Source organism: Osmia bicornis, chromosome 1 (assembly GCF_907164935.1).
Source record: "Osmia bicornis bicornis chromosome 1, iOsmBic2.1, whole genome shotgun sequence".
NCBI classification, from domain to species: domain Eukaryota; kingdom Metazoa; phylum Arthropoda; class Insecta; order Hymenoptera; family Megachilidae; genus Osmia; species Osmia bicornis.
The window spans coordinates 6,014,661-6,027,415 of record NC_060216.1 but is presented as its reverse complement, the minus strand read 5'-3'; the positions used below and the strand labels follow the sequence as shown (position 1 = coordinate 6,027,415).

General features: G+C 40.6%; 1 protein-coding gene across 9 annotated transcripts in view; it reads right to left on the bottom strand.

Moving 5' to 3' along the window:
• LOC114881914 (transient receptor potential-gamma protein) overlaps positions 1-12,646 on the bottom strand; it is a 55,748-nt gene extending 43,102 nt beyond the window's left edge. For 6 of the 9 annotated variants that reach the window (XM_029198796.2, XM_029198808.2, XM_029198804.2 and 3 more), the window contains exon 1: positions 9,819-10,203. The gene's annotated coding sequence lies outside the window, so the exon portion shown is untranslated. Of the gene's footprint in view, positions 1-9,818; positions 10,204-12,448 lie in introns of those variants that run through there. The other 3 variants (XM_029198800.2, XM_029198818.2, XM_029198814.2) reach the window with 2 other exon arrangements.
• Positions 12,647-12,755: the final 109 nt, after the last annotated feature.

The window sequence follows — 12,755 nt, the reverse complement described above, 5'->3', positions numbered from 1 at the left end:
GTGAACGTTTCGAATTTCGCCAGCTAGGTCCACCGCGTTTTACCAGAAATCCGATTGATTATTTTCGTATCGTAAAACCGTGAGATAAGCGTCGAGGAAGTTCGGAAGAAAATATTGTAGAGAATTTCATCAGTGGATATAATTTTCTAGCAGGGCCATTCAATTACACGACTTTCCACGTGTCACCATTAAGGCTACCACGGTTTCCCGGAGGAAATTGGTCCACTCTGTCCAAGAGAAGTTTCACGCTTCGCCAAACATTTGTGCCGGCCAATAAGAAGTGTTGCTATTGCGAAGGGTCATCCTGGGGTTATAACCTTTGCTAGTTCAGGAAGACAACACGAGATCTCCGTTAACACGGTAACTACCTTTGGGTCACCGGTGAACACCAACCCCCTGGATAAAATATTCAATAAAAGAGAAAAGAGAATTCTAGCATCTAATAGTAGTAAGGTTACCAATTGAAAGTTCGATTTGAAAATTAATTAGAACATCGATGCTTTAATGGCATTTAAGTGGATATTAGGCATAGGATATCGAATCTTTAACGATGTAAAGTGTGAGCTACACAAAACGCTTTCAATCGTTTAAAGAATGATAAAAATAAAGCACCACTCAACATCGTTTCAATAAACAATTTTCATTAGTTCAGACTTGTTTATTGATATATCGAGAAAAGTGTTCATCGACCTACGAATAAAAATCAACTTCCTGTACGAATATTCGTATCGTATGGCTTTGAATATTCGTTCGAAATCCATTGGAAAGCAATTTCGTTGCATCAGCAGGGAAATTGAAGCTTCGTAATCATAGACCCGTGATTATCTTCTCTTATGAAATGTAGAAATGGAAGAGTAAAATTTTAGTAAAAAAATCAGATTTTTCAATCTTGAAAAAATAACAGGGTACCGGAGATGATGAAATTCGTGGTTAAATTTCTGGTGGCTCCTTTTATTTATGCATTTGTACGTTTGTTCAACGGGTTTAAGCCTTTCGACATAAATAGATTCTGACAATTCGTTTACGCTCAGATCGAACGGGACCGATAATTGTGCAATTGCACGTGGAATTTAATTAACCCGACGATCCGTGGCGAGCTATTGACATTTGTCGAAGAAAACGCATCCGCGCATAGAGTACACCAAACAAAGAAGAATAACGAGCCAAACCAAAAGCAAAATAATATCTAACGAAAATGGAGTTCGAAATTAAATTCAAGTTACTGTTATCTATATGGTCCATCGTTCGAGGGTTAAACGAAATCTTCATCGAACTCGTGTATACAATTTCTCTTGAGTTTCCATCAAACATCGCGTTATTTTTGATTCAACTCGAACCACGATACATCAGTTTTTAATTCAAGAACAAATCACTTCTGACTCATCGGTACAGAAATATTTTAAGACCCAACAAACGTTTCAAGCTTCTCCATGGAATTTATGAACCCTACTGGCCGATATCCGAGGCTGATAAGTCAATTTTAACGACCCAACATACGTTTTAACTTCTTTTTCAGTCAATATAGTGCAACGAGGAAAAATTTTTTAATCCAGCTAAATCAACTGGCATAAAGTTACTTCATCCTGGCATCAATCGACTCGACGCCACAGGATCTTGACTCGAAGGAATTAGGTTCTCCGTGCAGGATATTAAATGAGCGATTACAGTGTCCCAGACACAAGAAGCACGCTGCAAGGGGTCCTGTAGAAGGATTATTACCAGCATGTTTCGTAACATTGGTTCGTGGCTGCGTTTACACGAACAATATTGAATTCTATTTTTACAGAACGACGAGGCATTTGATTGTGCCAATCAAGAACAAAGGGAAGGTTTTCCTTTTTTTAAGGGACGTATAGAATTAACATTATAACTTTGTCAATTTTTCTATTATAAAAATAGATACTCTATTTATTCCTAAATAATCGTAATTCAGTATGACGAATAACGCGGCCAATTTCGTCCTTGAACTCAGGGATGCTCTGTGATCTCATATTCTCTTTTCTTTCGTTTATTCGACCCTCGTTGGACCCCCTGGCGCCAACGAAACACAAACACAATTACAAGCGCACGCACGTGTATCGAAGAGTTCAGGTACGTCAGCAGAATAAAGGGAAGGAAATCGAAGTTAGGGTGGATTTTCATTTCCTATCTGCCGACGTAGGATCTGGTCGTGGAATATGGGAAAACTCGAATGAATGTGGTCTGAAAGTTTCCTCGCGAAGGTATTGTTTTTCCAACCGGAAACCCGAGAGCTTGCACGTGCTCGTGCAATACCAGCGGAAAAGACTTTACGAAAATCTTCCAACTCTTCGTGACGGCACTGATACGTGCCTAACAAACGATTCCCGTGAACAACCGGAAATGATCTCGCGGTTTCTGCAACGGGAGCCGCAGTAAAATAAATCGCTGTGCTTGCAGCGCAAGCCGTAAATTCGAAGCGGAACGAGGCTTGAAATTTATCGAAACGAATATTAATGTTCGAACTGTAAAAGCACAACTGATGGAAAAATATGCGTGGCGCGAAATTTCGTCCATCATCAACGAACTGTTTTTAGCTGTTTTTTTTTTTTTCGAAAATATTTTTCAAAGAAAAACAAAAGCGATGATAAAATATTTGCAAGTACGAAGTTGGGTACACAATTGTTACGCGGTTCTATATTTTGGAAAATATTTTTCTTCCATTATTCGTCAACGCGAGTGGAAAAACTATTGATGAAGTTAAAAAGCAACAATGGCGCGAAATGAAATCGATCGAAAGGAATATTAATCAAAAAATTTAAAAAAATTTGTGGAAAAATACTTCATTGAATAGGTTTCTCGTTTATAACGTTACCATCCATTTAATTGATTATTTCGGCATATATACCTTCAACAAGTGGAAGGACAATTAATCTTCTATAAAACCAGATCTCGACGTCGAGGACAGGACAGAGGCAAATAGTGAAACATTCAATGTAATTAGGGCTTTCGCGGTCTCGTATCGTCGCTAAGCAGAGGCCGTACATAACGCGTAACACATTTATCTAATAATCAAAGATAAATGAACGTACGGACACATTAGCCGCGATATCGATCTGCAAATGAGAATCAAGATTTGTGGAAGGGGTTAAAGTGGCTTCGTGGCTCTCAACGACCCGTCCTAAACCTTCATTTCCCTGGATTATCCGTGAACTTGGTCTCGAACTTTGACAAATTACGTATTAATTCGTTGCAGCAAAATATTTCGTAATTAACCTAAAGGGATACTGATGCACTCTGCTAACGTGTTGAAGAACAAATTACAACTTTTAGTTAATTCGACAGAGTATAGAGCGGAGCGGATTTAAAAGTGACGCAAAATCGATTCGTTCAATTTTTCTCTCTGTCATCGATCGATCGGATCGCACGCAACGGAACTTGTTGCTCTGGAAGCTGTCCAGCCGGACAACCGCAATTACTCTTTCAATCGATCATGCGTTTTACCCGGAACCGACGAATCCATCCTACGTTCTCGACAGTCGACAATTTCACCATAAAGAATAGCATCGTCGAGATTTAAACGAGCCGTACGATCGTATTCATCTATCTTCTACAAAAAAAAAAAAAAAATGAAAAAAAAAGAAAATGTAAAACTGTATTCCATGAGTTCAAGGTTTCCATCATTTCATGTTTAGAACTTCATCGATATTGTTTTAGGCGGGTCAATGAAAAATTGGAACAAAATATTTTCGACAGGAACAGAGCACGCGACGAATTTTCATCGTTGTTCCCTTTCGACGAACGTGTTTTTAAAGAACACGATGTCCGCGAAGTTTCATGCAAAATGACGAAAGTTGGAGATACGTTAGGGGACTTCCGTCGTGGATATAAGTCGGCGAGGCTGGTTAAGGAAGAGAGCGAGGAGGGTCGTGAATGGCCGCAGGGAATCAATGAGGACGGCGTCGCTCTGGGGCGTCGACGTTTAACTACGCGCCGTGACGCGACGACTTCCCACGAGATTCATGCATCCCTTCGAACAGAGTAAACAAAATAAGAATTTTCTTTATTGTTACGATTACCGTAACGCGAAAACTAATTCCAAATCGACATTCAGCACTGAACTTTCTATCTCTCGAATTTCTGAAGTGTGAACGAAATACCTATTTTTGCACCCCTGATAAGGGGTGCGAATACTCGCTTTCAATCCTGACTGTATATCGACACGCGTCTAGTTTCGATACATCCCTGTATCCAATGTCACGATGTTCGCACGTGTACACACCTATCGCGTTGCTATTTGCATGCGTGCAATTTGTGTGCGCGATGCCGATGCGTATGCAGATTAGCACATCGAACACCGGCTGGTTTCACCAGAAATATCAACGTCGTGGTTGTACTACACCGTGGTAAATATCAATCGTGTAAAAACGAACGTCGCTGATTTTTCCCCTATCTCTTTCTATGAAACGCATTTCTCGTTCCTGCACAATTCTCCGCCAAAAATTCGACCGAGCATTTAACGAGCGTTAACGAGCCGCGTTCTGCATATTAATTTTGTGGTAACGATTTCGTATAAACTTTTCGCGTGTCCATTCGTTCGTTAGGTAATGAACAATTTCGAGCAACCGATCGCGAATCGAATATATTATGATATTACATAAATTCCTGGGATTCGAACGAGGTTCGTCGATAAATTGTCGACGGTGAAAACCCATTCACGACGTCGTTCCCGCGATGACAGTCGTAAACAATGGAAGATCGAACGATTCCCGATAAAATCGCACTGGTAATTAAGGATAAAGCTCCACTCGGCACGGGTTAGCGTGGCGCGAGTTTCTGCTTTTCGCCAGACAACTGTACCATCAGTCGCGAAAACTTTAGCGTGGAATCTGTTAAACAGCCTTCGATCCCCATGGATTCAATTACGTTTCGCGAGTGACAAGCCTGACGGGGAACAACAATTCGCTTCGAGCTAATTTTGTTAACGTTGTTACGCGCATTCTCCTCGCGAATTCGTTTTGTTTAATCTGCGTTTAACGAGCTGTCTACTATTCGCTGCTTCAAAGGGACGCTTTTTAATGGGCAAAGTGCGGAAAAATTTATTAATTAGCCTGATTATAGGCTGATCAACGAATTTCATTAGTCGGAGATCAATAAAATGACCCTTTTAATTTTCAAACACAAGCTTTCAGATTGGTAGCTACGCATTATTAAATTTTCAGGAATGACTGTACGTACTACAATATCTCCGCGAGTAGGTACATCCACGTAATACACGTTTACACGTGTGTACATAGGACTAGAATCCCTGCGCGTCTATTACGAGCTTATTCAACCACCGAAATTGTTTCGTCCTAATCGTCATCTCCGGATCGTGGATTACGGGACGCCTAATTTCGTGCCGCTGTAAACAAACACCGTATGCACGATGCGATACGGCGGATCACGGAAGAAGCAATCGTCTTCCTGCGAGACGGTGGCATTTAATTTCCGGAACGTGGCAGCAGGCGTTACGAGGGTGAAGCGAGTAAATGTCGGTCCGATTTTCTTAAACTTCGCTTTAGGGAAGGAACGTGATAAAAGAGGAGAAATAAAGCGGTTGACGTGCACCAGGTAATATAGCGAGGCTCCATAAAATTGCATAAATGAGAATGAAACATGATTACAAATAAAAGTTTTCCGTCTATTACCGCACTTATCGCGACCTAATTGATAATTTGAGGAAACCTGTCGAAAACTATATAACGATTTAATTTAAACGCTTAAAAATCTGAACGCGATAATTACTTCTCAAGTATACGCATGTCCGCGATTAAACACGTTTTTACATTGTCTCGTCACGATGGGATTATTTATAGCTATGAAAATATTCCGGCCGAGGCGGATGGGTTCGAAACGAGTAGCCTCGGATGACCCAAATAATTGAGTGCTCTGATAACCCCGATTCGACCGATGAAGAAGCATGAAAATAGGATAATAAGAGTTCGTTCGCGGGATAAGGTATGAAGATGAGGGTGGAGGGGGTAAAAAAGTAGTCACAGTTAAAGTTCCTCCGAATATTCCTCCCTCTTTTCTCTCGCCCTCTCCTCGTAGCATGGTATTTTAACGAGAACTTTTGTGCATACCGCTGAAAGAGAGAACTCGTGACTGGTCGTTTCGGGGCGCAAAAAAAAGAACATAACAAAAATGCGTCCGGTATAATAAAGCCGTTGAAACCACAAAGGTATTGTAAATTTCTACGATTTCAACCGTTCTACAAGATGAAATATTATGCCATCAACGATTCCGATCGAGCAACTGGTAATTACAGTTGATTGAAACAGAGCAGTTTAATTTAATTATAAATTCGATGAAAGATCGACGCGTTCAAAGCGTAAATCATGTCAGAACTCTGTATCGATATTATAAGTCAACGGGTTAATCAGGATTACGCAAGGGGCTTGGAACGTGTCGAAAGACTTCAAAGGAAGTAGCTTTCGCAACCACGATTCCTCGAGATGCAACGTACACAAGTTAGAAATCCTTGGGAAATGTCGGCAAATTCATGTAAACATGTCGTCGTAGCCGATCAGATGTTAGCTAGCATTTACGGATTGATGTTTGTGTATAAATCGAGGAGCCAGCAGGTTCGGAATAAAATGTCAGAAGTCCCTACTTGCGTCTTGCTGTCTCTAAACAAACTAAAATTGGAGAGGAACACCTTGAGAACGAAGGGTTGTTTCGATAAACCGATGGAATTATTGACGAGCAGGAAAGGAAATATTTTTCGTGTCATTTCCTTGTCACAGAAGTCGTTAAAAATGAAATGCCTTCAAGAGAACAAGCAACGAAGAGGAAAAGGAACAGGCAAAAAGAAAAGCTTGATCTTCTTGAAAGAAAAATAAAAGCACACGTTAGAAGGACGAATTGGCGACACAAAGCTGCTTCCCTCGTACATTACAAATGTAAATGGCCGCTTTCCTACCAGATGGATCTAAAGTACATCTGATTTCGATTCAAGGGGTTGTCGCTTTTCGCGCGCCCTCCCCAGCGACAAGTTCCATTTCGAAAATTCCATCGTCTCGTTCCCGATGCTTCTCCACGATTCCCACGGAAAATTCAGCTCGCGTTTCCTCCTCTTACCCTTTCGAACATTTTACTGTAAAATCCATAGACGCGATCGGAATGCTTCGAGGAAAAGCAACTGTTGTTACTGATGGCGATCAAACAGTATTTGATAAATTTCAAATGATCCTTATTGAAAGCGAGTTGAAAAATGTTCAATCGGGACGCTAAATTAATATCAAACTATGAGACAGAGTTTCTCCACCGGGGTATAGAAACAATGAACAGACGGGTCATTTATCAAACGTTAACAATCAACTTACGATTAATACACCACAGACGCTGCAATGCAAGGATTAATTATGCTACTCGTAGTACAGCTGGTTCGAACAATACTATACAGAACAAATTTATTCGTTGCGTGTCGTCCGTAGGACAGTTTATCAGACAATGAACGAGAAATCCTTCGACCAGAACTCGAGATCGTGCAAGTAGATTAAGAAGTACACGCGAAGATCGATGAGAACGAAATCGCAGTCTTTCGAGATTATTTATCAACCTGGAAGCTGTACTATTCCGTTTAAAGAAAATGCGAAAGAAAAATATCTTTCAGTTAAGGGAAATAAAATTACATCGTAATTAGGTTTAAACGAGATTCTAATGTTTAACGAATTGTAAAATATTGCCTCTAGTAACGATTTGTCAAATTTAATTTTAGCTCGATAAGAGGTACTTACTTGGAAAAGAAAATCGAAAGGAATCTATAATGGTCTACTATCATTCCCTTATCGTCTCAAGGATTATCTGCAATCTATGCAAAATTAGCCATCGTTACAGTCGATTAGGGTATTGAATGGAGATTGGAGTATCTCTCTTGAACTCGTTCTCTCTACTGTTCTCTGTGGCAACGCTTACAACGGCCACTTTCGAGCTGGAACTTCTCAAGTAAGGAAGTACTTTACATCTCGCAATCCAAGACAAAGACTTTCCTCAAAGAGACATTTTTCTCTTTTCTTATTTGCCTTATCCACTCGCCGCCGAAATCATAGCGCTATCATCCAAAATGATCGGTCGAATATTGAATCAGCAATGCACAATGAAGAATAGATTAAAAAATATTAATTTGTTTGAAAAATTAATTAAGTAAATTCTGACGGTGGCGGTGTGGCTTTTCACAAATTGTGTAGATTTTTTTTATTCGTACCACTAATTAGTTCATTTAAATTTCAAAGCATGGCATTTGAATGCGAGTTGTCCAATGTTGATCCTTCTTTTAAATTTCATGGAATTCAGCTCTAAAAATATGTCAAATCAAAAATGTAAATAGGTCGCGCGAAATATATCGTTAAATGCGAGAGTAACTCATAGTAGAAAAAAACGATATCGTGTACATTTGTCAACTACGAATTACGAGTTACAAGATAGTAGGATGTTTAATTTACGATTCGTCCCGATAGCAGTTTAAACGTATCGATGCTAGTTAATCCACATTAATAAACGAACCGATACCAGGAGCTGTTTTAAATCTGGACGAGCGAATAAGCGCGAGGCTCGAATTAATTTACAGTCGCGCTCGGAACGATTTACGATCGTTCGATTAATGCGAATAATACTTTTCGATTACTCAGAGTCCTCGATATAAGTTAAATTTCAATCAGAGCACCGTTTTTATGAAATAGTCGTATCCAGTATGGTACACTAACCAACGATCCAATCAAGGGAACTCGCCCCTATTATTACTAACTCGAGAACAATTTAATTATATTGACAATCGTGATTTCCAAATTTCCCTCCGGCAACCTTCGTTCTAATTCCTAGGACGAAACAACTTCGAATCGAAGGCAATTAAGGCTGTCCGATAAATTTCCCGCGTTTCCTTAGTTACTCGAACAATTCGATCAACGTGACATGCTTCTGAATTTTTCTCCTAACCGAACTTTGAACCCTTGAATACTCGGGGTTAAAATAGCTAGAAGGAGAAGAAAACTTTTTCAACTTCTTTCGACAGGTTAGACAGTTTCGGGAGCACTCGTCTAAGGAGTCTTGATTGACGATCGACCGATGGAAACTTTAGTAATATTCGAACGCGATACATTTCTTGGAAGATGAAACAGGGAGAGTTCGTGGAATACCTCGGGATAAACGTTTGCAACAACAAAGTGAAGATTTGCGCTTGTTTCAAGAAATTCTTCTTTCTCTTGTTAGCCAGAGTCCAGGGAAATTTCAAGAAGAAACTTTTGCAAAGCTAAGCAATTATTTGAGTATACAGGCGGAAATTTTCATAGCTTTCTAAAGATAACCGCAACGAATGGTAATGACAAGAAAGCTGGGTCAAGAGGGACCCGGTTCTTGACCGTAGTTTCGTTGCGTATATTTCCCGTGCCGGGTGGTAACTTTGTTTAACTTTCCGTACCGGCGAGTTTCGTTGTGACCCGTGATCCAATTTACCCTTGAATGCTTTATGCATTTTCCAAGTTACTACGAATTCAACCTTGCCGTTTTATTTATCCCGCGGTAACGAGACGAGAGAGACCAACCTCTTCGGTTCAATTTTCCTTCGCGAAACAACGAAGGATCTTATCAATAATTCAATCGAATTCGTTTCGCGAGACAACGATACACTAGAATCTTTCCTTCGAACATTTGTCTCGCAATAAAAACAGAGGAAACTTCGACTCTTGAAAGTTTCTCGACCAGGCTCCGAAACGAACACCCCATTCGTCATCCGAAACAAGTCGGAGAATGCAAAGATCGCGATGGTAAAACATGAAAAAGGGTGCGAGTGATGTTCGTATAACGAAGTAAAATAAACTGACCTTGACTTTCTGGCATTTCCGGGCTGCGATGGATCTTGATTGCTTTCTGAGCGCCTCCAGAGGAAACCGCTTCCCACAGGATGCGTCTCGCAAACGGTCTCCACCACCGCACCACTTCCTTTAACTTTGCACTGTGGTTCACGTGATGGATGGGGAAAAGAATATCACCGTTTTCTGATCCCCGGTCACGAGACAAGATGATCAACGATGCTCACCAGGAGCACCGACAGGGCAACCGGAACTAACATACGCGTTCGAACGCGTCCTACGTATTCCACGAATACACAAAGGATTAAGATACATTCGAGAGAACGGTTGGATCACACGTTACGAGGACGAAAAATATTTGGAAGGACGTGTAAGACCCGTTAAACGAATCGCTCGCGGCGCGGTCTGGGCGGTGACTGAGCGGACCGAGGCGTCTCGACGCACGGCATCTCCCCCCACCCCTTCTTTCCGTCTCGATATCTCTCTCTCTCTCTCGCTCTCGCTCTCCTTCGTTTCTGTTGTCTCGACATCCTGCAACTCCAGCGGATACTGTTTTTCGACCATTTTACACCCATCTCTGGATTGCCCGCGTGACATTCAACGCTGTTGTTATTTACTCGTCCAGGGTTAACTTATTGCAAAGATACGTGTTTTCTTACAACCCGAGGAAAAGGGTAGATCCTTGGATCCGTTTATCGTCGTCGAATAATCCTTGAAAGAAATACTTCTCTTCGTAAATGTCGCGACTCCCGGTCGCGCTTGCGACAATTGAAGAGGTACCGCTACCATTAGACAAATTAAGTAATCTATGACGTCGAGGCCCTTATTTCATAATTTCAGTAATGGTAGGTAAATAGAGCAGCGAGGTTCGAGTGTCAGAAAACTGTAGGACCGGAATGGTGAAGAAGCTTCGGATATCGAAGCTAACAGAAATCCAATTTTCCCTCGCGTCTGTCGTTTCTTTTCCTTCGTGTCTTTCGTCCGAAAGAAGTCGAGAGACATCGAAGCTTTTGATTGAGCTGACTCCCGTTCGTTAATCCCATTCGCATGGACTTTAAGCACGCTCGGGAATAAGATTTCATGAAATATGCAGCTGTGAAAAGTTCGGGAAGTAGCCGTAACGACCACTTGCTGGAAATAGCGTTTACAATGACGGAAATAGATGGTGTGCCATCACGAGGAATCGACTCGAAACCGGGTTTCAACGATTCGAACAGCTTCCAATTAGCGGACACCCCTGATCAAGACATAATCAGCGAAAAGAAACGTTTCCAGCAGCAATTAAGGTAAAGGAACGTAGTCGTTAATTTTATTCGAACATCGGGAAACAGAACTCGAAAGTGTTCGGCGTTTTACGTTTAATTGCACCGGTTGAAGATCATTAAATTCGTATGCTCGAGCTAGAGAATCACTCGAACCTCGATGTTATTACCGAGTTATGCATACTCGGGTAGTTGAAATGTTTCAACGTTTCGTACATGCTAGACGGTAGGTGGAAGCTTTATTATGTTAAACGTATGATATTGTTTCATTCGTTCCCTGAAATTATTCGAATACAGAAGGTGAAATTTTGAGGAACGTGGATAGAAACTATTATTCCTGCTATTGCTTCCGTTTCTAACATTTGAATAATCATTTTTGTAACCAAATCCTCTTTTCCCAACGTTTACCTTCAACATCTTTCATCCTTATTTTTATCAAACGAAACAGCTACCTAAGAATTCCCTCCGTGTTCACGGTAACAGTAAAAAATTCGAGCCATTTCTGGTAAAAAGGGTCTATCTACATCCCAGAAGAAGAAACGTGTTCCTCTGAAACCTCTTCTATCCTTAAAACCGTGTCAATCCATCCTTTCCCTACCAAATGATACAATCCTCTTAACCGTCCCTCTGTCCACCTGTTTTTTTTTTTGTTTTTTTTTTCTCTAAACAGTAGTCCATTTATTTGCACAGAATCGCGGTCAAAGTTTTACTCTCATCTCTTCGTCAGTTTTAATTTAATCAGGCCAATATTGAATCAGACTACGTTAAATTATGCGCATGCATATTAAGCGAGTCATCTCGAGACGATTTTTAAGGCTACTCTTTAGTCTTTTATGCCGGGGCTAATTGTTCTTAGGGAAAAATGTAAATTCTTCGGCACAATTCTCTTTGCTAGAACATCGAGACACGGTCGACAAGTTTCCTCGTTGAAACTTAACCAGGGTGCTCGACGTCGGATCGGTTGAGGACGCGCGATTACGCGTCGAGACGCTCTTAATCGTCCCTTGTCGACTTTGCCTATCGTTCCCAACGGCAACTCAACTTTCCGCAATCGTTTCATACCGCCTGTTTCTAAACTTTCTCTTCCATGTTTAAGATTCTCTTCCTGAATTGTAACTTGTAACGTACGATACCGAAAAGAACTTACAAAACTTCCTACTTCCGTTAAGATTCTGTTTAACAGTCTGGTAAATCGGAGAAAATGTTCCTTTTATTCGAACTTTAATTTGTAATCTAATCTATGTCTATGGGAAATTTCACTTGAGGCTACGGTATGATATTTCGTATCAAGAACATCGGTGACATTGAAATCCAGCAAAATATGTCATTGGCAGATATTGTCTGCTTACCATAAGATTTATTTTTAAATACTGGACTTACCGGCTCAGCCAGTTGTTTTCTGGAATGACAAACTCGACGAATGATTCTTCATTTCCTGGTTGTAAAATTCCTGATATTAATTAATCGTGTTTTGGAACTTCTGCAAACGACGCGGCGCGTCGAACAAATTGTCGCCATCTTGATTCCACGGATTTGGCGGCAACAGTATGTATTTCACTAAACACTAATAAATGATTACGTTACTTTGATTAATCGTTGACTAAAAGAAGTACTAATGATTAGTCACGATCGTAATCATTGTATTATGACATTCAGAAATGTTTAACAACTTTAACACTGTCACAAC